At 35.5% G+C, this 26,420-nt stretch overlaps 1 long non-coding RNA gene across 1 annotated transcript in view; it reads left to right on the top strand.

Moving 5' to 3' along the window:
- Positions 1-17,562, top strand: part of LOC141502862 (uncharacterized) — a 115,679-nt gene extending 98,117 nt beyond the window's left edge. The window contains exon 3 of the long non-coding RNA XR_012472678.1: positions 17,286-17,562. This is a non-coding gene — a long non-coding RNA (uncharacterized LOC141502862). The remainder of the gene's footprint in view (positions 1-17,285) is intronic.
- The last annotated feature ends 8,858 nt before the right edge of the window (positions 17,563-26,420 follow it).

Here is a 26,420-nt window from a genome sequence, read left to right as displayed (position 1 = left end):
AACATTGTACATTTGTGTTTAATATGTTTACATATTAGGCATTTTCTGTATGAGGACATAGGACTAAGGGAAAAGAAAGAAATCCATGGGGTAGGAAAAAAATAAGAGAATTTTTTAAAAAGTGAATATAGAGGTTTTTCAGATTCTGTAGTATAGTGTTTTTTTCTTTGTCTGGATGTGGATAGCAATGTCCCTATTAGGTCTCCCAGAGTTGTCCTAGCTCTCTGAACTACTGAGAGGAGCTGCATCCAACAAAGTTGACCAACTCACAATGTTGTACAATGTTGTCTTGATTCTGTTCCCTTCATTCAGCATCAATTCCTGTAATTCTTTCCATGCTTCTTTAGAGTCCAACCATTCATGGTTTCTTATAGAACAATAGTATTGCACAATATTCATATAATATAACTTGTTAGGTCATTCCCCAGTTGATGGGCATCTCCTCAATTTTCAGTTCTTTCACTCTACAAAAAAATCTTCTATGAATATTTTGAATATGGAATTTTACCCATTTTTTATGATTTCTTCTGAATGTAGGCCTAGATTATATCAGTTTTATTGCTCTTTGGGCATAGTTCCATATTGTTCACCAGAATGGTTGGATTAGTTCACAACTCCACCAACAGTACATTAATGTTCCAATCTTCCCACAATCTTTCCAACATTGATCATTTTCCCTTTTTTGCCATTTTAGCCAACCTGATAGGTGCAAGTTTGTTTTAATTTGCATTTCTCTAATCAGTAATGATTTGGAGCATTTTTTCATATAATTATATATAGCTTTAATTTCTTTATTTGAAAACTGCCAGTTCATATCCTTTGACCATTATTGCAAAATAATTTGTAACCTTTTAAATTTAATTCAATTCTCTATATATTTTAGAAATTAGACCTTTATCAGACCCCCCCCCTTGCTGTGAATTATTTCCAGTTTTTTGTTTTCTTTCTAATCTTGGCAGCATTGGTTTTATTAGTGCAAAACCTTTTTAATGTAATGTAGTCAAAATCATCCATTTTGCAATTTATGATATACCCTGTTTCTTGTTTGGTCATAAATGTTCCCCCTTTCCATAGATCTGATAGAGAATTTCTTGATCTATTCATTGGTCCATGGTATTGTCCTTTATGTCTAAATTCTGTACCCATTTTGATCTTATTTTAGTATAGGGTGTAAGATATGAATCTTTGCCTAGTTTTTGCCAAACCGTTTTCCAGTTTTCCCAACAATTTTTGACTCATATCTTCATGAGACTCTATTATTCTGTCTCTGACTAATTTGTAGCCAAGGGGTAGTCCTCATTTACCTTCTTAATAATAAACCGTTTTCTCTCTCTGGGTCACTCTACTAATTGCTTTTAAAAAAAATTCTTTATCTGTGCAATTAGAGGATGGATGGCAAGGTTATAATTAACAAAAGCTCCAACAGAGCTACAGTTCTATTAGAACAATGTCCTTGTATACAATATTTTTTAAAAAGGAAAGCACAAAGAAGGAATGCTGAAGGGTATTGTAGCCAACAAGAGTCAATGAAAATAGACTATAAGAAGCTTCCAGTTCCCTGTGAACAAAGGACCATCTCTGGACATCATGAGCATCAAGAGAATTTGTACACTCCATAATAGCTTAAGAGGGTCCTCACATGGAGGCTACTACAGTAGAGATTCATAGTGTATCCCAAGAGTCACTAATGGATATTTGTGGAGAGAATAAACAAAGATATCATACTATGAGACACTTGCCCACATGGGCTCCCGGGGATGCTGCCCTCCAACCAGTCTCAAGCATCAAAAGCTCAGTATCAACCATGTCTGTACCTCACAGATCAAAGTTTTGTTTTGTTTTTTTTAAAGGAAGTTCTGAATTTGACAGGATTTTCCTGGACATGTTCAAAACAGGAATTACATGAGAGGCCAGAAGTAAGTCTCCCCTGCATGCAATGATAATTACAAGGAGGTCAGGTACACACAGGACATATGCATAAGAACAGGCAGATTTCACAGAGGAAACAAAGAATGAAAAAAATCATAAAGAAAATGGATCAACCAACTCAACAATTCTCAAAGTCCGTGGCAGAGTTCAAACAAAAGTAAGGAAAGTGGATGGGGTGGGGGGACTGCACAGACAGAAGTAATTCCCTATGCTCAAAGGAAGCAAATTAATTCTTTGACATTCATATCCCTACTTTTGACACCTTGATAGAATCTGTTAGAGCATTTGAAAGGCCTCCCCCAACCAGGAAAGGAGCAAAGGAGAAAAGGGAGAGAAGAGTTCAAAGTGAATAATTACCTGTTATTGATGTATTATATTTAAAGATTCTGGCTGAGGATTAAAGCCAATCCTGAGGCTGTTAACAGACTGCAGTAAACAAGTAATGAATCAGAGAGAGCAGAAGGTTAAAAAAAAAAAGGAAAAACACTTCTGAGGGATTTCCCCCATTCATCTTGGAGGCCTCAGTCAGGTCAGACAAAATGCACCCTAGGTACATTACAATGAAACACCTTCTTGGATACCAAAAGGATGAGTTGATTTCTATTGTGACTGTTTCCTGGCATTGGACTGTGCCAATCATCTCATACTTTCACCATAGAATGGGTAGACCCACTTCTTACTTTCCTTTTCCAAGACTTCAGTAGAAAAATAAAAGTAAGCTATTCTCACTTTGGGCTTTTTCTGCTTGGTGAAGACTGGCATGTTGCTATCCTCTAGTTTTTTCCTACCTACATGCCCTATGGAGAAAACTTGTGCTGTCCTGCATATTTAACAAAGAAGACCATCCAGTTTCCTTTATTCCCCTTGCCTCCTATCCCTGGACGTGAAGATCCTATGTTTTTGTTTCCCCATCTGTGGTATCTGGTTCTGTGATCTCTCAGCTGAGGCCTATTATTCTAATAAAAAACACTTCCAGGAAATTGGTCCAAGACAGATTTAATTTGATGTGGAAAAAAAATTCCAAACGCACAATATGTCCATCGGAAATTGTGACTGGCTTCAGCTTTCAAGTCCCCAGATCTGAAGATGACACAGTGCTTTGTAGGAAATGGAAAGGAATAGTGGATTGTTGAGGGTTCAGGGAGGGTAGGAGGGGATATTGTTGAGTTTTGTTCGTCTTTTCTTTACTATGGTTTTCATTTTTATAATGGAGGAGAAATATCCTTCGATTGAGAACAAGACAAAAGTTCTAACCAACAGAATGACCATGATTTTGAACAAACTCTGCTAGAAAAGCTCCACATTCCATGAGGTCAGCAAACAGCCTAGAAAACAGGGCTGCCCCCGCCCAGCCCCCAGAAATATACATCTCAAGTAACTGCTCTGTTCCAAGTCAGGTCAAGTATCTGGATTTGGATTCAAAAGACCAGAGTTCAAATTTTCACTCTGCTATTTACTTCCTATATAACCCCAGCAAGTCATATTGCCAGTCTGGACCCAAATGTCCTCTCTAACTTAAGAAGGATTGGACTTAATGATCTCCAAGATTCTCCTTCCTACAGATAATATCCCTGAAGAGCATGAACCTTAGGAAGTTAAAGAGGTTTCATATTCATCTTCCTAAAGTACTTTCACCCTGGTGCAGAATCTCAAAGATTTATCATTGCTTTTAGGTCTAAACTCCTTGATCTGGCATTCAAACCCACAGTTAGGCCCTAACCTCTCTTAAGGGGTTAAACTTAACTCCTACAACTCTACTGCACCAACCTTCTGCTTCAGAAAGACTAGACTATTTGCTTTCAGCCCTCAGTCTCTAAAATCCTGCCTCTGATCTCCATTCCAGTTCCACCTTACACATATTAAAATAACTTCTTTCCTACTTCTTAGCTATCCATCCTTCAAGACCAACCTCAAATCCTTCTCTGTAAAGAATATCCTAAGGGGGTGGCTAGGTGGTATAGTGGATACAGCACTAGGCCTGGAGTCAGGAGTACCTGAGTTCAAATCCAGCCTCAGACACTTAATAATTACCTAGCTGTGTGGCCTTGGGCAAGTCACTTAACCCCATTGCCTTGCAAAAACTTTAAAAAAAAGAAAGCCCTAACAATTCCAATCAACAATAATTTCTCCTTCCTTTCTGGTCCTACTCCTTAATCCAGTTTTTATTCACAGCCTTAAATTCTAAATCATCATTTCATGAGTACATCTCTACTCCCTGACTTTCTTTAAGTCTTAACTAAAATCCCATCTTCTACAGGAAACCTTTCCTGATCTCCCTTAATTCTAGTGCCTTCCCTCTATTGATTATTTCCAATTTATCCTGTATATAGAATGTGCCTGTCAATTTTCATATTGTCTTCCCAACTGACTGTGAGTTCATTGAGAACAGGGACTCACTTTTACTTTTCTTTGAATCTCTAGCACTTAGCACAGATCAACAGATATAATTGATCCTTAAGTCAACTAACAGATTATAATTATTTTCTAGCTAGATAGTAAATTGAATGAAGGCAAGAACCATGGAGCCTAAATCATGGAAAGACTTGCATGAAATAATGAAAAATGAAATGAGCAAAACCAAATTTTATACAATAACAGCATTATTGTTTTAAGAATGATTCTGAGTGAATAAGTCATTCTGACTATTATAAATAGCTAAAATAACTACAAACTTCTTTACCTTTTAGCAAACTGTAAAACTCTGACTAGCACCAAGCAATCTCAAGCTTAGCCAACATAGGACTCACCTGTGCAATGTATAAGAGAAAGTGACTCCCTTCTAGAGGAAAAAGGAGGATGAGAAAGTGTTATGGGACATTCATTATACAGAATAGTACATATAATCAAATTTCTATGAGAAGATATGATTTTTTCAAATTTTGAAATGGATTCTTGGATTTATAATAACCTAATAAAGTAGAAGGAGTCTTACATCTACAGGAAAAAGTCAGAAAATCTGAATTCAAATCCTGACTCATTCTCAGGAATGACACAGGACCTCCCTCAGTCTCCGTTTATTCATCTATAAATTGGAGATAAATAGCACCTATTTCACAGATTTGGGAAGTTCATATCTGAAAACATTTGTGTACTTTAAACCTTCAAGTGTTATACAGAAGCTATCAATAATCGTTTTTAACATGTATATAGATGAATAGTATATGTAAAATAAATACAAAATAGTTTAGGGGAAGGGGGAGAGAACATTACCATCTAAAGAAAACATTAAAAATCTCATAAGAGGATCACAAAATTGTGGATTTAGAGCTAAAAATGACCATGGAAGTCATCTACTCCAAACTCCTCGCTTTCAAGATGAATAAATTGAGACTTAGAGGAGATTAAGATGCTTACCCAAGATCACACAAACATTGACTAGAAAACGTAGCATTGGTTTTCAGGCATATGATCTATGGCACTTGAACTGAGTCTTGAAGATAGCCAGGAATTTCAGGAGGTCAAGGTAAGGAGGAAAAGCATTGTAGGCACAAGAGGTACCTTGTATAAAGGCAGGAGATGAAATAAAGTGATTAAATCAAAAAATAAGATGTCCACCTTGTCCTCATGGTGATCCTCCACTCTAATAGCAGGGTTAAGACAGATACACAAAGAACCAGGATATGATAAGTTCAAAGAGAACCAAGTACTACTCATTACATTTAGTGAGGTGGGAATAATAATATTCATATGAGAGGATTGATGAAGATTTCATGGAGGTATTGGCACATGAGTCAAAACTTGAAGGAAGGGATGAATTTAGCAAGCAGAAATGAGGAGGGGAAAACCAATTTCCTGGCTTGGAGACAATGTGATAAAAATTATAGAAGTCTAAAAAGCAAGTATGAGAGATGTAAATAGTTCCGACTTGCCAAAGCTTGGAATATAAAGATTTCTACTATTCACGAAGATGAAAATGATGATGGTGGTTGCTTATAGTGATACATTACTTTCAAGTTTGCAAAATATTTTATCATTTTGGATTCAAACAGAAATGGATGAATGACTGTAATTATTGCTACCATTTTTCAGATGACTAAATACTTTCAGAGAGATTAAGTGACTTGCCCATAATAAAGTCTGGAAAGATTAGAAATCAAATCACAAAGGATTGTGTTTTAATCTTATAAGAAATGGGATCCACCATATGTGTTTTGCTTTTGTTTTGTTATACAAGAGCAGTGACATAATGCAAGTAGTAGATGAGTTTGATAATTTTCATACTGATCTTTTCAGATTAGAGAAGAAAAAATCTATGGGTAAGGAAACCAATTAGGAGGGTACTACAATAGTTCTGACAAGAAGTAATAAGGATCTGACAGTAGATGCCATGGGAGTGGAAAAGTGGGCAAAGTTTCATGAATTATGTTACTTCAGATTAATTTCAGATGCCCTCAGAAATAATAAGTTGTAAGGAGATGGAAATGTCAAAGATAGTATCTCTCAGGTTAGATAACTGTCTGGTTGACTGGGAAGACAGAACTAACCAAACAAATCATCAGTCAAGTAGATCTAATCCAGCAAGATATATAGGAGAATTCTATCAAATTTTAAAGAATAATTAATAACTATATTACACAAACTATCAAAATTATAAATAAACATTTCTATCAAATGCCTTACATGAGACATATATATGTGTGTGTATGTGTGTGTGTGAAATATATAAATCAAAAATTATAGCAAAGGACAAGAACAATGGACCGATATAATGTTTAAATACAAAGTAAAATTTTCAACATGTTATAATTTGAAGAGTACCAAAAATCCTGCCCACCACCACCTCCAAATCTTTCTGTTCTTACCTAAAATTCTCATGTCATTCATTTCTTCAATTTACTTTTAAAATACAAATGTTGTTAAGGAAGGGTGACAGCAAATCATTTGTATTCACTAATACTTTCCTTTTGCAAGTGTTTGAGAGTGGGAAAGAACTTCATTTTCTTTAGTCTTCCTCAAGTTTTCTTGAAATTGATTTTCAGAGCTTTTGACTTCCATTTTTGAGAGAGAAGATCAAAGATTCCAATTCCACACTGAAAGAAAAAGAAGATTCTGGAAAGTAGCTAATAGGAAAGGAGGTCACAGTCTCCATTATGTCCCTATCCCCAACTTGCTGCACTAGAAACTTTGGGGAACTTCTACTTGGCTGAGATCTGGGACACTCTCTCTTGGTTGAGCTGAGTCACCTTCCTCCCAAAGGGAGAACTCCTGCACTCTATGTCATCTAGTACATAGTCTCCTATGATTAACTTCTCAGATTTTCTTTTGCTGTAGAATTGAATAAGGAGTTTCTTGGCTAATTGCTATTATGCTTGTTCAATGTGGGGAAATAGTATTTAGTGGGAAATGAGTCAAGCTTTGAATATAAAACTTGGGTTCTCCTCCTCTCTCCAGTAATGACAAAGTGATCTTAAATCAGACTAAATCTGAAAAATCACATCTCCTTGAGTAACAATATTTAAAATATAATTCTAACCCAACACCCTCCCTCTCAGAACACTAAGTAGTTGCAGCCTCAGGAATCAACTACCTGCTTCCCCTCCTGGCAGGAATTAAGGTAGAGAAAAGGTGTGGGAATGATGAGGCTAGAGAAATCTCTCCTTCCTTCTACAATTCAAAGTACAGTGGGACTTATGCCCACATTTTATATGGGGGTGCTACTGCCTTTCTACAGTAACACCCCCATACAAAATGTGGGCATTAGTCCCACTATACTTTGAATTGATTTCTCTAATTAGGTTTCTGGTTCCCTAGCAGTACCTTGAAACAATGAAATATAGAATTAGTTCATCTTAATTTGGCAAGAATTAATCAGAAAAAGTCAAGAGAACAGTGCTTAGCCTAAGAAAGCAAGTGTAGATAGGACAATACTCAAAGAATGTTAGAGCATTACTTGAGCAAGAATACAAAAAAACAATGGCTTTACCTGTGTAACTTTGGGCAGCTTATAAATAAGCTAGAATAGTGGTATAGTGGATTGAGTATTAGGCCTGGAATCAAGAAGACCTGAGTTCAACATGACCTCAAAAACTTACTAGTGGTATGAACCTGATGATCTTAACTTTTGTCTACCTCAGTTTCCTCAATTGTAAAATGAGAATAGTAACAGCACCTACCTCCCAAGGTTGTTGTAAGGATCAAATGAGATAAATTTATAAAGCACTTAGTACAGAACCTTGGACATAGTAGGTGCTAAATACATATTTATTCCCTTATACTTTCTACCTTGGACAAGTTACTTCCCATCTAAAGTTTTCTGAATGATAAAGTGAATACTAGATCAGATGATTCTCTTCCAACTCTAAAATCCTAATGACATTTCTAGAACATTTTAAGATTTTTAAAACACTTTTCTCACAATACCCTCTGAGACGGATAGTATACGTATTATTGTCCTTATTTTACAAATGAGGAAACTGAGGCTCAGGAAGTCTGTGATATGCTTATGGCTATCTGACACAGCTAGTCAGTATCAGTGCTATAATTTGAACTCAGGCCTTCAAGCTCCAATTCCAGTTCTCTTTCTGCCACTTAATCTCCTTCCCTTTGTTGGCTATAATATAATATGCCCAGTACACCAGGAAGACTTATATGAACTGATGAAAAGTAAAGTGAGCAGAACCAGGAGATCATTGTACAGAGGAACAGCAATATTGTAACAATGCTCAACTGTGAAAGATTTTAGATACACTGATCAGCATCAATTTTAAAGCATTCATGACAAAAATGCTATCTACCCCTAGAGAAGTAATACTCTGGGTGTAGACTGAAGTATATTCTTTTTCACTTTAGCTTTAACCACCATAGCTTATTAAATAGTGCTCTGTCCTTAGATTGGAAAATCTAGATTCAGATCCCACTGCTTAGGATACTTCTTGGTCGGTTGATTGGTTCTTGTCCTTCATTATTGAAGAAGACTAAAATAACATCATTATGTTTGAAACAAATTACAGTGTGTACAACTGTGGCTAATCAGACCAATACAACTCAGAGTGCTCTACCACAGGTTGGGCACAAATAGCCCATGTGAACACCTGGGGTGAGTGCTCTAAATTTATGAATGTCATATTCTTTTTGAGCTGCTTCAATATTGCTTTCCACATAGAGTACAATACCCTCACTAATGAGGGCACACCATGCTAGACAGCCCTATGCCAGTGTCTCCCAAGCTGTACAATCAATTCTAAAGTTCTTCAATGAGACCTTCAGGGTGTCTTGATATTGCTTCTTCTGACCCCATTATGAGCACTTGTCCTGTATGAGCTCTCCAACTTTTTTTGGCAAGCACACCTGACATTCTAATGACATGTCCAATCCATCATAACTGTATTCTCTATAGTAATGTTGGAATGCTAGGCAGTTTAGCCTGAGAAAAGACCTCTCCAGGTGATCTTCAGAATATTCCTAAAACAAGGATACTTCATAGTTGTAAAACCATAGTTTAGTCAATTTAATTCTATGAACTTAAGGTTCCTTCTCATCTAGAAAATGAGGATAATAATACCAACAGATGTAGAAGTAATTAGGATAGGTTACAAGGGCTTTGACCAAGAGGAGACAATTGCCCATTACTGGAGATGCAAAGGTCATATGTCAAGCAGAAAGGCAGTTATGGGATTAGGGGACTAGAGTTTTCCCACCAAGACTAAAATTGGTAGAACTCAAACTTGGGCCCTGCCTCTGAGTAAAAAGAGGGCTGGCCCATCCCCTTAATGCTGACAGTAGTATCCCAAGGACCATTTCCTAGCATGTTTAATTGGATAGGGAAAGGGGGCAATTCAGGGACCAGCAGCATGCTAGAAGACCTCCTTCCACTGCTTAGCTGCCTATCTTGAGTCATGAGATAAGGGACCCTGTCTTGGAGAGCCCAAAGAAAGGCCCAGTTTCAATAGCCTGAAAAACAGTGACTGAGAGTCAGAAGGCTTAGATTCTAGTACTTACTAGACACTGGACATTAACTCCAGCTGTTGGTCCACTTTTCTATAAGATGAATCACAAAGCTCCCTCCAGCTCTAACAATGAGTGAGACTATGAGGGTTGGATTACACTTGATTCTACCTTATCTCAGCTTCTGATTCAGTAAGAGTTCAGTAAACCTAATCTTGGAAAAGATGTTTTTCTCTAGGGTCTCAATTTCCTTTTTACATCAAACCAAAGAACTAGATTAAATGATTCCTAAGATCCCTTCCAGCTCTATCATGATAATTTGAGGAGTAGAGGAGATAGGAAAGTAAAGTTGATTTAAACCCTCTTTCATCCTCTTCTCCCAAAGCATTCAACTTTTTGCTGAAAGTAACCAGTTTACTCCATATCCAGAAGCAGGCTTCTTGCATGCCAAAAATAAAGGAACATTATCACCCAGTTATCAATAAGAGAGTTTTGCAATGGACCTGTGATTTCCCTGGCTTAGGGAATTCCTTCTACCAATGCAATTAAAGAATTCTCTACAGAGTTATCAGTAACATTTAGTTTAATCATGAGAAAACCAAATGGCTAGGTTCCTTGGAAATGAGCATTCTTTCCACCATACATTTTTTAATATCTTAGGGGTTTTTAACCTCCTCCATTGGATCAGTTCCCCAAACCCTCTAATCCAAATGAGGGTACCCTACCTGCCGCATGCTCCAGGTGATATAAACAAAATCTAATTATTGCTCTGCCTATGCCATTTACCTCAGATGATATCATGTATGCAAAATATTTTATGTTTTTTAAGTACTATGTAAGATATTACCCCTTATGATTACTACAGTCTATATACAGAACTTTCCCAAAGAGATATAGATATTCAGCTCAGCACAAATGTAGAATAATATTGTCATGTGTCCTACATTCTAAAAGAGGGACATACTTTATGAATTTGCCTGTTTGTTGCTAAGTATTACAAACCAAACAAGGAAACTCAAAGTACTTGAGAGTTTAGCTTGATAAATTTGACTCTGATGACTTAGAAAAAGAGAATTAGTTCCCACCCAGGGAGTGGTTTATTTATTCTGCTTATCTGAGGCCAGAACCAACAATGTTAATACTAAATAGTCCTAAATGTTTCTTCCTATTTTGGAAGAGTTAAACAGCTAGCTTATTCACAAATCTGAAAAAGGAACCAGTCACCAAATGGTAACTCCATAAAATAGAGAATATATTGACAGATAGAAGCATGACCTAGGGTATATTCAACTACCTGAATGTTGGTTTTTCCTTCTTCAGTAGTTAAAAAGGAATACAAATCTATTGCTAGTTACTCAACCAATAGATCACATCTTCTTCATGCCTTAGTCTTCATGAGCACAATCAAGACCTAAGGAGAAAAGCACACAAAAAAAGTCTTTTGAAACTGTAATAGAACTCTAATATTCAGAATTGCAACTGGTTCTGGGAATATGCATAGATCTTTGGTACTAATAGTTCCTCATTCATCTTTCAATTTTTTCCTGCTTTAAAATACAGCTTTACTCCATATTAGCCTACTTACAAGAGGGAAATCTGTTGAGAGTAGGGTAAGTATGTTGAAACACAAATACACAGAGCTAAAATAAGGTGCTGGAGCAAAATCTTTTATGTTTCAGCTAAAACTAAAAAAAAGGACAGGTAACTTCAATATTTTCAGAAATAATTATAGTAAATATGGAAAATAGAAAATAAAAGGAAAAAATTCATTATACTCAAAAATACCAAATAAAATAAAACAATATTAACATCTAATAACATAATATCTAAATACATAAATGAAAAATGAATCAAATTGAAACTGTAACACATGGAGATCTTAACATACTACTTTCAGTATTTTACAGTATTTGCAAATAAGAAATAAAATAAGGACCTGAATGGTGTTTTAGAAAAATTAGAAATGAAAGTGCTCTAGCAATTATTGAATGGGAATATAAAGGAATTTACAAACCTCACAGTGGTACATAGCACTTTAATAAAAGTTGAGAATGTATTGTGCTATAAAGACCTCAACCAAAAAATGTAGGAAAGCAAAAATACCATATTTTTCCCAAAATAATTCTGGGTCTTATATTTTTGCTTCAAAAGATTCATTAGGGCTTATTTTCAAGGGATGCCTGGAGATAACAGTCATTCTTTTTTTTTAAATTAATTTATTTTTATCCATTTGTACATGCTTATTTCCAAGTTACAAAATTTCCTTCCACCCTCCCTTCCTTCCCCTCTCCCCTCAGCAGGGAACAGTCATGTAAGAATTTTACATACATATTTTGTTAAAGATGTTTACAAATTAGTAATTTTTAGCATGAGGAATTAGGATTAAGGGAAAGAGATACATAAGAGATAATTTTTATAAAATGTTCATCAGATTCGGAAGGGTTGTTTTTTTTTTTTTGCTGTGTGTTTTGTTTTGTTTTGTTTTTATTCCTCTGGTTAGGAATAATATAGTCCATAACCAGTCAAATGTAATTGTCCTAGGTCTCTGGACTGTCAGAAGGAGTTGTTTCCATCAAGGTTGTTCATTTCATAATGTTGCTGATGTATATACACATTGTTCTCTTGGCTCTACACTTTGCACTCAGCGTCACATCCCATAAGTCATTCCATGCTTCTCTAGAGTCTGACCATTTATGGGTTCTTACAGAATAATAATATTCCATAGTAGTCATGTACCATAACTTGTTTAGCCATTCCCCAATTCATGGGCATCCCCTCAATTTCCAATTCTTTGCCACTACAAAAAAAGAGCTGGATAGCAGTCATTCTTGCGGGAATCATTATATCATCTGTTCTTCTCTTTGCAAGGAAGTTCTTCATGTCTTTAGCATGGTGAGTGCTGATTGAATCCCAAACCAGCAGAGCTCTTTGGCCACCTCATAAAACAAGTGGCAGCATTAAGTGGATTCATTTCCTTATAACTGCTTCTGTGCACCAAGCTTTTCAGTTTCAAGAACATAAATACCTGAAACACATTCAGTCTTAGCTTTCTTACTCTTAGAGATGATTAGAGGTGGAATGTTATCAAGTGAGCATTTTATTCTGCTTTGTGTCTGTATGTCAATTGATCATGTGCAGTAAGTATTGAATTCATCTGTTTACATAGTCATTTACTTCTCATCCAAAAATATTTAATTCTAATTTATATTATCATTTATTTTCAGTTTTAATGTTAATAATATAATTTATTTATATTTAATTAAATATTAATATCATTATTTTACAATTCAATATATCTATCATGTGTTGCAACAGATATACTAAATGTGTCTGTCTGTTTATTTGGGGGGGGGTATGTGGGGAGGGAGTTTTTATTACAAACATCCTGAAAAATCATGCTAGGGTTTATTTGGGGGGAAATACAGTAGCATAATAGCAAACATATTCAAGAAAAGTCCCTTAAAGAACTATTGGATCAAAGAACAAATCATAAAAGCAATAGAAATTTCATTAAAGAAAATCACAATAATGAGACAATATAACAAAATTTATGAGATCTAATTAAAACAGTTCTATGAGGAAATTTCATATCTTTAAACACTTTTATAAGCAAAAGAAAGAACAATAAAAAGGCATGCAATTAAAAACAGCAAATCCAAACTCCCCAAACAGATTTCAAAGTATAAATTCTGAAAATTGAAGAGATAAATAAAATTGAAAGGAAAAAGACCACTGAATTGATAAATAAAAATGAGATTTTTTGAATCAATAAGATATATAAGAAATTAGCTAACCTAATTTTTTAAATTGTATCAAAAAATTAAAAAGAACTTATAGTTGAAGAAGAAATAAAAGAAATTATCAGAAACTATTTTGCCCAATTATATTTTAACAAAAGTGATAACAGGGAAAACTAGATAAATACAAAAATATAAAATACTCAGATAAACAAAATAAGAAATATATCATTAAATAAATCATATCTGAAAAAAAATTGAATGAGTCATAATTGAAGTCCCAAAAGGAAAAAAAATTACCAGATCCATAAGTGAATTCTATCAAACATACAAAGAGCAATTAATTCTAATACTATAGAAGTCATTTGCAATAATAAGAAGAGGAGGAACCTTACTGATCACTTTCTATGATACAAATATAGTCTTGATGCCTAAAACAGGGAGAGACAAAAGAAAAAAAGAAAACTATAGACCACTATACTTAATGAATATTGATAGAAAATTTTTAATTAAAATTAACAAAGAGATTGACATATATATATATATATGCAAAATGAAGATCATACACTATTCTCAGTTTGGGTTTAAACCAGGAATATGACCTGACATAACAACATAAGGAAGTATAGTATAATGGTAATAATTTAAATAATAAAACCTATGTGATTATGTCAATCAATGATGAAAGAATTTTGATAAAATCCAATTTTTTAAAGAGTCTAGAAATCATAGGAATAAATGGAACTTTCCTTTATATACTAATAATATTTATCCAATTCCAAGAACAAAGATATATGTAATGGAGAAAAGTTCCAATAAGATTAGGGCTAATGCAATGTTACCTATTATCAGTGGAGATGGTGGTACATACCTGGAAAACCATTTACAAGGAAAACTAATGCTAGTAAATCTCTTGAGTTCAGGAATTCTGAGCTACTGTTGTCTATAAAGATTGAATGTCTTCACTAAGTCACTGGGAGTAAGGGCCACCAGGTAGCCTAAAGAGAGATGAACCAGTAAAGGTCAAAACTCCCATGTTGTTCAGTAGTGATAATGTGTCCCGTGAGTAGACTTTGCCCTTCTAGCCTGGACAGGATAAGAAGACCTATTCTTTAATATTTCTAAATGCTTATTTTTACTATTGTTATTTAATATGTGCTAGAAATTTTATCCTTTTTTCAGATTGAAAAGTTATTTATTTTTTTAAAAGTCTTCTTTCATATGTTGGCAACAAAAATGTTTTTTCTCATCAAATAATCAGAGAAAAAGTACTCCTTTGGGCAGATGACAAAATGGTATGCTTAGAAAATCTTAGTGATCCAACTAAAATTGAAATAATAACTTCAACAAGTTACAGGATATACAATAAATTCACAAAAATAATCAGCAGTCCTAAATATAACAAGCAAAACCAGCAAGAAGAGCTAGAAAGAAAAATTCCTTTAAAAATAGCTATGGGGCAGCTAGGTTGCACAATAGATAGAGCACCAGCTCTGAAGTCAGGAGTACCTGAGTTCAAATCCAGCCTCAGACACTTAATAATTACCTAGCTGTGTGGCTTTGGGCAAGCCACTTAACCCCATTTGCCTTGCAAAAACCTAAAAAAAATAGTTATAAGATCTACAGAATACTTGAGAATGTATTTTATAAGTTTCACCCAGGGATTATATTAACTATGAAATACTCTTTGAAGTAATAAAGATAAATCTAAATAATTTAAAAAATAATAATTGTTCACATGCCAGTTGGGCCAATATAATAAAAATGACAGTGCTACCTAAATTAATATACTTATAGTACTGTATTCATCAGCCTCCCAAAAGAATATTTTACAGAGCCATAAAAATAATAAAATTAATATCAAGGAAGAAAAAGTCAAGAGCCTCAAAAGTAGAAACATGAATCTTTCAATACTATATCGCATAAGTGTACTGACAAAACTGATTATTGGAATTATTTGGTACTAGATTTCTTTTTCTTTTTTCTTTTTTTTTAGTGCTCTATCCACTGCACCACCTAGCTGCTCCAACTATATAAAATTAAAAGACTTACTCAAACAAACCTAATGTAGTAAACAAAATTTATAAAAGGTAACTGAGGGAAAATCTTTACAAAAAGTTTCTAGGATAAAGTTCTCATTTCAAAAATGTATTTGGAATTGATTCAAATTTAAAAGACTCTAAAGTCATCACCCAACAAAAGATAAAAGCATATAAAACTGTTTTCCTATGGAAAAATCTAAATTACCATCAATCAAATCAGACATGAGTTGTCATGACCCTGTGTGTTCCCTACATGTCATTTCCCACTTAAGTTCACAACCCATGTCATCCTTTCCAATGATGCTTATATCTATCAGATAGAGTATCTCACGTTTTGGTGGGAAATGTTTTACTGTTTATTTTCTTCTGAAATTATTTCATTAAATGTCTTTCGTTTTGGAAAAAAATAATTTTAATCAGTTTCTAATAACGTAGACGAGATTTTGAAACGATGACAATTTTTCCACAGTTATCTGCTTCCCTTCAAATATTATCTATACTGGGTTTGTTTGAACAAAACCTTTTTAATTTAATGTAATCAAGAATTGTCCATTTTATCTTAATTTATCCTCTTGGTCCATCATTCGATCATAAACTCTTCCCCTCCTTCATAAAATCTAAATAGCAATTTCTTCTGTGATCTTCTAATTTGTTTACCAGTGACCTTTGCCATCTAAGTCTAGGAGCTTAGAGAACTTGGAGTTTAGATGTTGTGAAATGTTTTTCTAATCCCAATTTCTACCAGACTGTATTCCAGTTTTTTTCCCAGCAGTTTTCATCTAATCTCGGGTCCTTCCCTCAGTAGCTGAGGTCTTTGAATTTATTGAATACACAGATTATAATGTTACTTTCTATATATATATGTTGAATGAGGCAACTATGTTTTGGAGTCAGAAAGACTTGAATTTAAATCCTTCCTCAGACACCTATTACTTCTGTGACACTGGTAAAGTCACTTAAAGGCTCTCAATCTAGATTTCCTCATCTGTAAAAACAGCAACTTGCTCATAGGGTTGCTATGATAATCACATGATATAACATGTGTTATATATATAATACACATATAATATATGTTCTGTTATTTATGTTCATATAATATGTGCTATGTAAATCTTTAAGCACTGGAAAATGCTAGATAGTGATTGTGGTAGTGGAGATAATAATAATTTAATCATTGATCTATCTTTCCATTTTTAAACCTGGGTCAAATTGATTTGATAGCCCCTTTGATGTATTTTCCTTCCCACTTTTTTCATTATTTCCCTTGAGATTCTTATGCTTTTGTTCCTCCAGATCAGGTGTGTCAAACAAACTGCCTGTGCTTCCCAAACACTGTCTGAACCAGATTAAAATTTAATTGGGAAATACTTGATAAAATAAATGCACAATAAAACATAGATAACATTGCATCTTAAAGCTGAGTTAAATGGAATCCTTTTGTGTGGATTAGTGACTTCCATTCCTATTTGAATTTGACGCCACAGCTCCAGATGAATTATGTTTTTCCTAAATCTATAAAGTAATCCTTGGGTAGTTTGATTGGTATGGTAATGAATAAATAAATGTATGCAATAGTATCAGTTTTATTATATTGGCTCTTTCTACCCATAAATAGTTTTGGGTTTGTTTGTTTTTTTTACGTTCAGATGAATTGGAATGGAATTTGCTCCTTTTCCCTTTTTTGGCATTTCAGATTCTTGTGTGGATCTGGACTCTTCAAGAATGAAGGATGAACAACAACAACAAGAGAGTTGTGTGTGGGAACCAGAAAGTAAGAGAAGTTATAAGCAAGGATAACTACCTACTCAGCATTATTTAGTTGACTGCTTCACTTTGCTTCAAGAATGCTAAAACTTGCTATTATTCCATTTCAAAAGCATTAGAGGCAGTGTTGATGAGCACACTAGAATAAAAGTACCAAGAGAAGCTGTGTTTATAGTGATAGAAGTGGATTGAAGAGGAAATATTATTTTGTAAAGGAAAAATTATGAAAGGAAAGGATAAGAGAAAGGTGAGAAGAAAGCAAAATAAATAAAGGCACAGTGAAGTTAAAGGATTCACTCTATGAAAAAGCCATAATAAAATTCCAAGTCTTCTTTAGTGACTGTATTAGCTTTCTGCTAATCCAACTGTATCTCACTATATTTAAACAGATATAAGTGGTTCATGTTATGATGAAGTCAATTGTAATGAAAATTCCACATCTATGAAACATGCTAGTAGCCGGCTGCCTTCCCTGGAGTTTCCTGCACAGTTACATTCCATTAACCCCATGCTGTTTTTGTTGAAGTTTCAACTACATTCTCCAAACCCAGGTTGGTGGGACTCACTGATCAGTCAAGCAAACACTGGTCAAAACCAAAGTTTATACAGTATTAATGTGGTACAATAGGTAATTGTGTTCCCTTAGAGATGCATATTGTTTTGTACCTTTTGAATTCAAGATCAGTAATGAAGTTCCTTCATTGCTGTAGTCCAGAAAACTTTATAGTTGTCTGAATCCTGTTGACCATTAATTGACTAGAATGTGAATTGGATGAATTTCCACTCACTCACCAATCAGGGCAGCTTGGTCCAAAGGATAGAAATTCAAAGTTGGGTGAATTAACAAGGTACATGATTTCTGGTTTCAATCTAGATAGATTCGGATCAAGTTGGCTTTAGAGTTTCTCCAGAGCACTGAAATCAGAGAGGTCATATAAATGAGAAAACAATTACAAGAACAAAGTATTTAGGCTGAGAGGTCAGCACTGGACCACAAGGCAAGATGCAGGATGTGTTTGGGGGGTGGGGTTAAATGTAAGGATTTGCCTCATTCAAAACACCTCACCAAACTTTGATCTCTTATGGTAACTAATATTCTCTGCCTCCACCTGCACTAACATGCCAGCATAGTCTCAGGTTGATCCATTATAACTCCTTGTTCTTCAATGGTCCTGAAGAAGTTGGAAGCCTCAGGTGAATTTTAATCTGTCTTTTATGGTACCAGGGAATCTTTTTCACTAAGTAACTTGTTTTACAAGACATGTCCCATTGGAATGCAAACAGATTCCATTTAGGTCCTGGGTAAATTCCAATATGTGGGATTATACTTCACCTTTCTATTAAGCATTTTTATGAGAGATTTAACCCAACATATAGTTAGTAAGTAAATAAATATGTGCTTATGTTCAAGGAAAAGAAATCTGAATGACTTTTTGTGAGCTTGTAATGCCTCATTAGCAACATCAAATGTTATCCTCCATCTTCAGGGTTATTCTATATGTTTATAATTGCTGTCCCCATACTAAGTACCTTCAGCATATATCATGGCTCTTGAATTTAGTTTCAGTAATTTTGAGAAGACCCAGTTTAGCCTGAGGAAGATTTTGACCATTAGTAACTTAATTTGAATACTGTAAAAACTCAGATAATGGTCCACCCACTTTTCAGTTCCAAGATATGCTTATTTTTCCAGTCTGTTTTGCTTTCACAGATATGCCTACGTTTGTTTGTGTGTGTGTGTGTGTGTGTGTGTGTGTGTGTGTGTGTGTGTGTGTGTGTACGGTTCTGGGAAAGGGAAGGTTTCTTTGTATTGTTCTAATGGTTACGGATGACAAAAGGGCCACATTCCTCTTTCTTTTTAGGAGATTGTTGTGAATTTGGATGGCTTTTTGTGGATGCATTTCTGTTTTGTTTTGTTTTTTTAATTCAGATATTGTACATGTTGTTTGATGTTTGTCCTTAGTTTTCAAAGAGAACCAGTGATATCATGGAGTGATGTCTTGACTTTCACATGAATTGAATTTAAGTGAGGAAGAGTTGCACAAAGTCATCAGTCTCACTCTCTTCCAGATTCACCAAAGTACAGTGGAAAAACAAAATTTAAAATGAATGTTGATGGGGCAGCTAGGTGATGAAGTAGATAGAGCATCAGCCCTGGAGTCAGGAGGACCTGAGTTCAAATCCAACCTCAGATACTTAATAATTACCTAGCTATGTGACCTTGGCCAAATCACTTAACCCCACTGCCTTGCAAAATAATAAATAAATGAATGAATGAATGAGTGAGTGAGTGAATGAAGAAATGAAATTAAATTAAATTAAATTAAATTAAATGAATGGCATTGGCCCAGGTTGCAGTAGATAACCTTAGCATCTTCCATGTCTAATCAAGCTCTAAGTGCTCCAGAGAGCCTGCTTTAGTAACTTTCATGGAACAAATTGTTCTAATTCACCCATTCTGCCAGGGGGAAGTATTCATATCCCCCCAACCTCACTATATATGCTATTTCTTGAAGCACAGGTGAGAGTTGTATGCACCTATAGAAGATACTTCTGAGATCTGGCTTTGTGAACTGACTAAATTATTCTTTTGTAAATGCCATTTAGGCCAACACTCCATGTTTTTCAATATCTAAACAAAAATCAAAAGGAAAATAAAAATCTATATGTGCCAAGTATTTGAACCATCCTGGGAACCAGAAGACTGAATGTCTTTTCATGCAGATATTTACTATCAAGTAGATATAACCCCTTGCTTTTCTCCTGGTAATCCTCCCAAATAATTTATTCATGACTTATCTTAGAAACTTGAAGATATTCCTTCTTCTAAAGTCCTGTCCTAATTCTGATCATAACATAGAGATGAGCCTGAGCTCTTTTAAATAATTCCAGTGGAACAAAAACTAGATAGTTCAAATACAAATTCTGTGATGGCTTTTTATGAGTGTAGACTATTTTATAAGTATCCAATCTAAATCATTTGGTAGAAGCTCATCTGTACTAAAAAGCTGACTTCAAGGTAATCCACTTTTGAGCCACAGAAAAGCCCTTGGGAAGAAAAAATGCTGACTGATGGGGTAAGCACTCCAACCATACCTCATTTATAGCCAGACCCAAGGACACAACTGATCCCTGCCTTGATCACCAGGAAGCCAAGGATTATTGATCTCCTCTCTTGCTTGTATGCTCTACTACCACTGTAGCTTTTGCTCAAAGACTTATAATCAAATTAATTATTCTCTTGCTAGTGTGTCATGACAATTCACTGTGCTGTAACTCCACTCAGAATCTGTGATTCAGCATCACTGTAATGAGCAGAAAGTCCCTTCCCTAGCTATTGTGAATCTATTCATCCATTCATGTCAGCCCTATATTTTATAGACCAAAAAATTCCTTCCCTTTCACTGTTCTTTATAGAACATTGCCTTTTGCTGGTGACAAATCATCCTTCATATTAGATCTGTTCTTTTTAAACCCCTTCCATCTCCCTATAATCACAGAAACCTGCCTCTTCCCATTCTACCCTTACCTCAAACCCCCAGAATACATCCTCTTCATGGCCCCAGTACACTAAATCTGGGAGAAGCGTAAGTATGTTTTTTTGTTCCTACTACCTCCAGATCATTCCTATTTTTCTTAATCAAGTTCTCTCCTTCTTTGAGGAGACATATTAAACCTATCCAAAGCCAGATGTCTGTTACAAACTAGGCCCATGTCATAGGAACATGAAGCTAAAGAGAATTCAAAAGTCATGCAATCCAAACCTCTCATTTTACATATGAGAAAAACTGAGATCCAAGGACATATTCCTAAAGTGTCCCTAAATCCCAGTTCTGCAGCTTCCTTATCTCTATAATCTATGCCTTTGATGCTATTTATTCCCATCTTCCTTGGAAGCCTCTCTCTCTCTCTCTCTCTCTCTCTCTCTCTCTCTCTCTCTCTCTCTCTCTCTCTCTCTCTCTCCCCGCCCCCATTTTCAATTTTTCCTTATCCATTGCCTCTTTCTCTACTACTTAAAAATGTTCTCAGTTCCCTACCCCATTCTTTTTAAAGTTTTCATTTGATCCTAACATCACCTTATCACCTCAAGCTACTATTCTCTATCTCTAAATCATAATATCACATCCAAACTCTGCCTTCCCTTTCTCACAACACTCACACTTCTCCCACCCCTTACAAATCTAACTTTTGATTTAATTATTCAACAAAACTACTCTCTTCAAGGTTATCAGTGTTATATTAATTTCCATAACTAATGATTTTATCTCAGTTCTTATCTTTCTTGACCCTTCAGCAGTCTTTGACCTGTGTTTTTTTTTCCCAGATTTTCCTCCTAAGGGGCTGATTGCTCCTTCTGTCTCCTTTCCTGGATCAGTAGCTTTGTCTCAATACCTATAGACTCTGAGATCCTGGTATCAAGCTTTCTTCTCTTCTCTATGCTTTTTTCTTGGTTATTTCAGCAGCTCCTATGAGTTCAACTATCACCTCTTTGGTGGAAAATAACAGATCTATAAATCCTATTTTCTCTCTCAAGCTCCATTTTTCCAGTGACTATTGAATATTTTCAATTGACTGTCCAAGAAATCTCAAACTCAAATAGGACTTGTTCCTCAAACTATTTTTTCTTAACTTCCTTATTTCTGTTGAGAATATTTCTATCCTTCCAATCACCCAAGTCTGCAGCCTTGCAGTTTCCCCTGACTACTTTCCTGAACTCCTCACATCTAAACAGTTGTTAAGTCTTGTTAATTCTACCATCCCAATATAGTTTTTATTCCTTTGCTTTCTCTCACAGAAAGAGAGGGCACATTACTAAAACAGATCTTGCCTTAGTTCAGTTCCTCTTCATCCTTTGCCTGGACTATTGATATAGCTTCCTAATTGCTTTCCCAATATCCAGTCTCACCCCTCTCTGATTCCGGAAGTGTCAAATTTATATTACTAATACATAGTTTCAAACATATTATTCCCCTACTCAAAAAAGTTCCAGTGATTGCCTAGTTCCTCTATAATGAGATTGAAACTAATTTGTTTAGTTTTTGGAACCCTTCACAATATGACTCTAGCCTCCCTTTTCAGGTTTGTTATATATCCATTTTCTTTTACATACTCTATGATCCAACCAGACTGATCTATATGCCATTCTATATATTCAATGTTCTCTTTTCCTTCTTGATGAAGACTGTCTCCCACTTATTCCCTTTTTAGATCTTCCTTAAAGAATCCTCAGCTTCTTAATGATCAAGAGTAATTTTGAATGTTTTTCTTTTATATTTCTTTTTGAACCTGTAGGTTCTATTTTATCAGGCATAGTAATTTATATTATACTATTTTCTAAGTGAACTCTTAATCCTTTCTTAACTTTTACAGAATTTTATAAAATTAGCCAAATGGAAAAAAGAGGCATAAAACTTCACTAAGGAAGATAATTCCTTAAAAATAAGATTCAACCAAATGGAAAAAGAAACACAAAAATTCACTGAGGAAAATAATTTTTTCTTAAAAAAAATAGAATTGAGCAAGTGGAAGTTAATGACTCATTGAGAAATCAAGAAACAATAAAATTAAGCCTTAAAAATTAATGAAAACAATTAGAAGAAATGTGAAATATCTCATTGGAAAAACAACTGACCTGGAAAATGGATCAAGGAAAGATAATAAAGTTTTACTCATTTTTTTCCTTCTGTTTTTAGGTTCCTCTTTATTGGTTTTTCTACACACACACACACACACACACACACACACACACACACACACACACACACATATATATACTTGGGGGGGAGGGGTTGAGACTTTTTCCTGTGTATATTTTTGGTGCATCTGACTTTTTCTTGTATTCCTTCATCATTCATTCTTTGGTACTTCCACCTTACTTGTAGGCAATACTCTGTCTTATCTAAGGGGACTTGAAGCTTATCTGAATCTTTGTTTTGAGTGATTTTCAGAGATTAGGAATATACCCAATTTATTTTCTATTCCCTTTTCCTCTGACCAGATGTAGCCACCTCTGCCTACAAGTTTTTAAGCTCATTTAGGGCCTCCAACCATTTTCACCCCCCTTTTTTTCCAATAGAAAAATAAAATAAAATTTGTTGCTCCCTGTGGGATGAAGGTTGGAAGTGTTCATTTAGGAAGTCTTACCTTGGAGGCCTAAGAAGATGAGAGGGAGTGGATTTACCTAAGTTGGTTTCCCAGTTTCTTTTCTTTCTTACCCAAAACAGTTGCCCTTGATTGTGTTTTCAGTTTGTCTGATTCCCCCTTTCATTTACTTCCTTACCATTATTATTTATACTTATATTATTTATTTATATTCCTCCTTTTCTTTATGACTAAGGGAATTAGCATCATTATCTAGCTATTCTTGATGGCGGGAGAGAGAGAGAAACATCCTACTCCAGGGATCATGTCCAAATATAAGTCTATGAGTTAGTTCCAGTTTGCTGCCCTGAGCTTGTAGAGTCAGGTGAGCAATGAGCAATGAGTGAACACACTAACATAACAGAAATCTAACTGAGGAGATTCCAACCCTTATGAGCATACTCAACCTCATATAATACCAACAAAAACTTTAAAACCAGTACAGGTATTCCATAATTATTTCTGGCACACTTACTATACATTTTTGATTGGTTGCTGATACAGAATTCAATCAAAAGACTCCACAGAGCAACTGTCTCTTTCTTGCCTATCCCAGAGGTAAATGCCTTTTTCTAACTGCCTCTTTCTTGCCTGGCTATTTGAATAAGGAAGCAGTAACTGCTATAAGCCTCCTGGAGGGGAAAGTATCAATGGTCAACTGTCCCACCCAGGTCTTCTTGAAGTCATGAGAACAGAGATCTTCCGTTGCTTCTATCCCCATTATATTGCTTCTCTCCTGCCCTAAGTGAGGTTGTATTGGAAATAGAATGGACCAGGCTTGGAAGCTTCAAGTCAGATCACCTAGAACTGGAGTCTATGTTAGAGTTTGTAAACCTGGTGAGAAATGGAGTATGAAGTGATCTTGCTTAATCCAGGTCAGTAGTGTTCTCTATAAACAAAAGAACAATTTTGACTCCATCCACTGGTTATGCTACATTCAAAGGTGAATTCAGTGGGGATATCGATCAGAAACAACTGCTTTAAGTGAGCCTATTCTCCTCAGGGGCTAAGTTGGTAGAGAAGAGTTTTCCCCTAGTTCAGGGGAAGTTCCATTCTTGTTCTGTCTTCTCAGGAAACATCCCATCAGTCAAATGACATGGGAAATGATGTCAGAGAGAATACATCAGAATAGGAACTCAAGCTGATAGCATTAGAAAACAACTCTGCTCCTCCAGATAAGTATACTTCTAACCTTTAGGAGGAATATATAATAAGTCTGCAGGGGACCTAAGTCAACAGAGCAAATAGGAGTTGGGATAGGGATCCCTAGAATTTATTTGGGTTACATAAGTTTTAAATTTTCTATTTCATTTTTGATTCTCAGGAGCTAGCATAATGACTGACAGGTAGTAGATATTTAATAAGTATCTGTGGAATTAACAGGACAGAACTAGTCTGGAGAAACCAATACTGTGAGCCCAACTGGGGAGTGGATAACTCCAGAAGGTACCATTGAATCAGTTGAGATGGAAGTTAAGTCCAGAGAGGTCAGCTTTATGTCATAGGAATCCATAGAGCTATAGGTATAGGCTGTGTGTACAAGCAGGTCCAGGTAGGCAAAAATAGGCAAGAGCTAAAAGTCTAGGCTTGCAAGGTCCAAGATCAGGAAGGGCATGCAATAGAATCAATCTTGACCAGACTTGTGCAAATGCACAGAAACAGGAGGATTATTCTGGCAGCTGTGTAAAGGATGGATTAGAGTCAAGAGCTCCTAGAGGGAGTCTCTTTTGTTATGCGTGCTCTGCACCAATACATTATACAGTAATGGAGACTGCCTCAGGTCTCTCTCCTCTAAACCACTTCTTTACACAGTTGCCAAAATAATCCTCCTGCTTCTGTACTTTCACATGAATCTCACCATTTCATTACCCTGCTCTTTTGAACAGACTCTTCCATGATTCCCTATACTACATCACATAAGACAACACCACAGTTCAAATTTCTACTCTGATCCTTACTACCTGTTGGACTTTGGGGAAATCATTTGAATTATATAAGACTTAGTTTCTTCACCTATAAAATCAAGGGTTTAATATGACCCGAGTTTATCTAATTCTAAATTTAGGGTTCTGTGTTCTTCATGTATTTAAGTCCCCAACAGTCTGGCTTAACTTTCTCTTCAGTCTTATTTCCTGCTATTCACCTTCATCAAGTTTGTTGTTGCTCATTCTTCATTAAGATATCATGAGGAAGGGGCAGCTAGGTGACGCAATGGATAGAGCACCAGCCTTGGAGTCAGGAGTACCTGAGTTCAAATCCGACCTCAGACGCTTAATAATTACCTAGCTGTGTGGCCTTGGGCAAGCCCCTTAACCCCAATGATTAAAAAATCTAAAAAAAAAAAGGTATCATGAGGGAGGGCAGCTAGGTGGTACAATGGTTAGAGCACTGGCCCTGGAGTCAGGAGTACTGAGTTCAAATCTGGCCTCAGACACTTAATAATTACCTAGCTGTGTGGCCTTGGGCAAGCCACTTAACCCCATTGCCTTGCCAAAAAAAAAAAAAAAGATATCATGAGGGTGATGTCTTGACTTGCACATGAATTGGATTTAAGTGAGGAAGAGCTGCATAAAGTTGTCGGCTTCACTTTCTCCTCCAAAGTCACCAAAGTCCAGTGTCAAGACAAAAGTCAAGATGATTGGTTATGGCCTGAGATGCGGTAAAGTTTGTTACCTTCATGAGACCTCTCCTGCCTTTTCCATCTATTTGTAGTCACAGAAACTTTTCAGAGTATTTGATTAATTTCCTTGCTTTTGCTTATAGTTCTCCAGGAATAAGCAGATGGTCTCCTTACCAGAAAGATGTTAATGTTGACAAGCAAAGCACTCCTGTCAGGAAAAGAGAAATATCAACTTCTAAGTAGATGACCTTGGGAAAGAGAAAAATTATGATTATCAGAAAGAAATGAAGGGGCTGGGAAAAT

The sequence above is a fragment of the Macrotis lagotis genome, chromosome X, assembly GCF_037893015.1.
Source record: "Macrotis lagotis isolate mMagLag1 chromosome X, bilby.v1.9.chrom.fasta, whole genome shotgun sequence".
In the NCBI taxonomy this organism is placed as follows: domain Eukaryota; kingdom Metazoa; phylum Chordata; class Mammalia; order Peramelemorphia; family Peramelidae; genus Macrotis; species Macrotis lagotis.
This window is presented reverse-complemented; position numbering and strand designations above follow the sequence as displayed.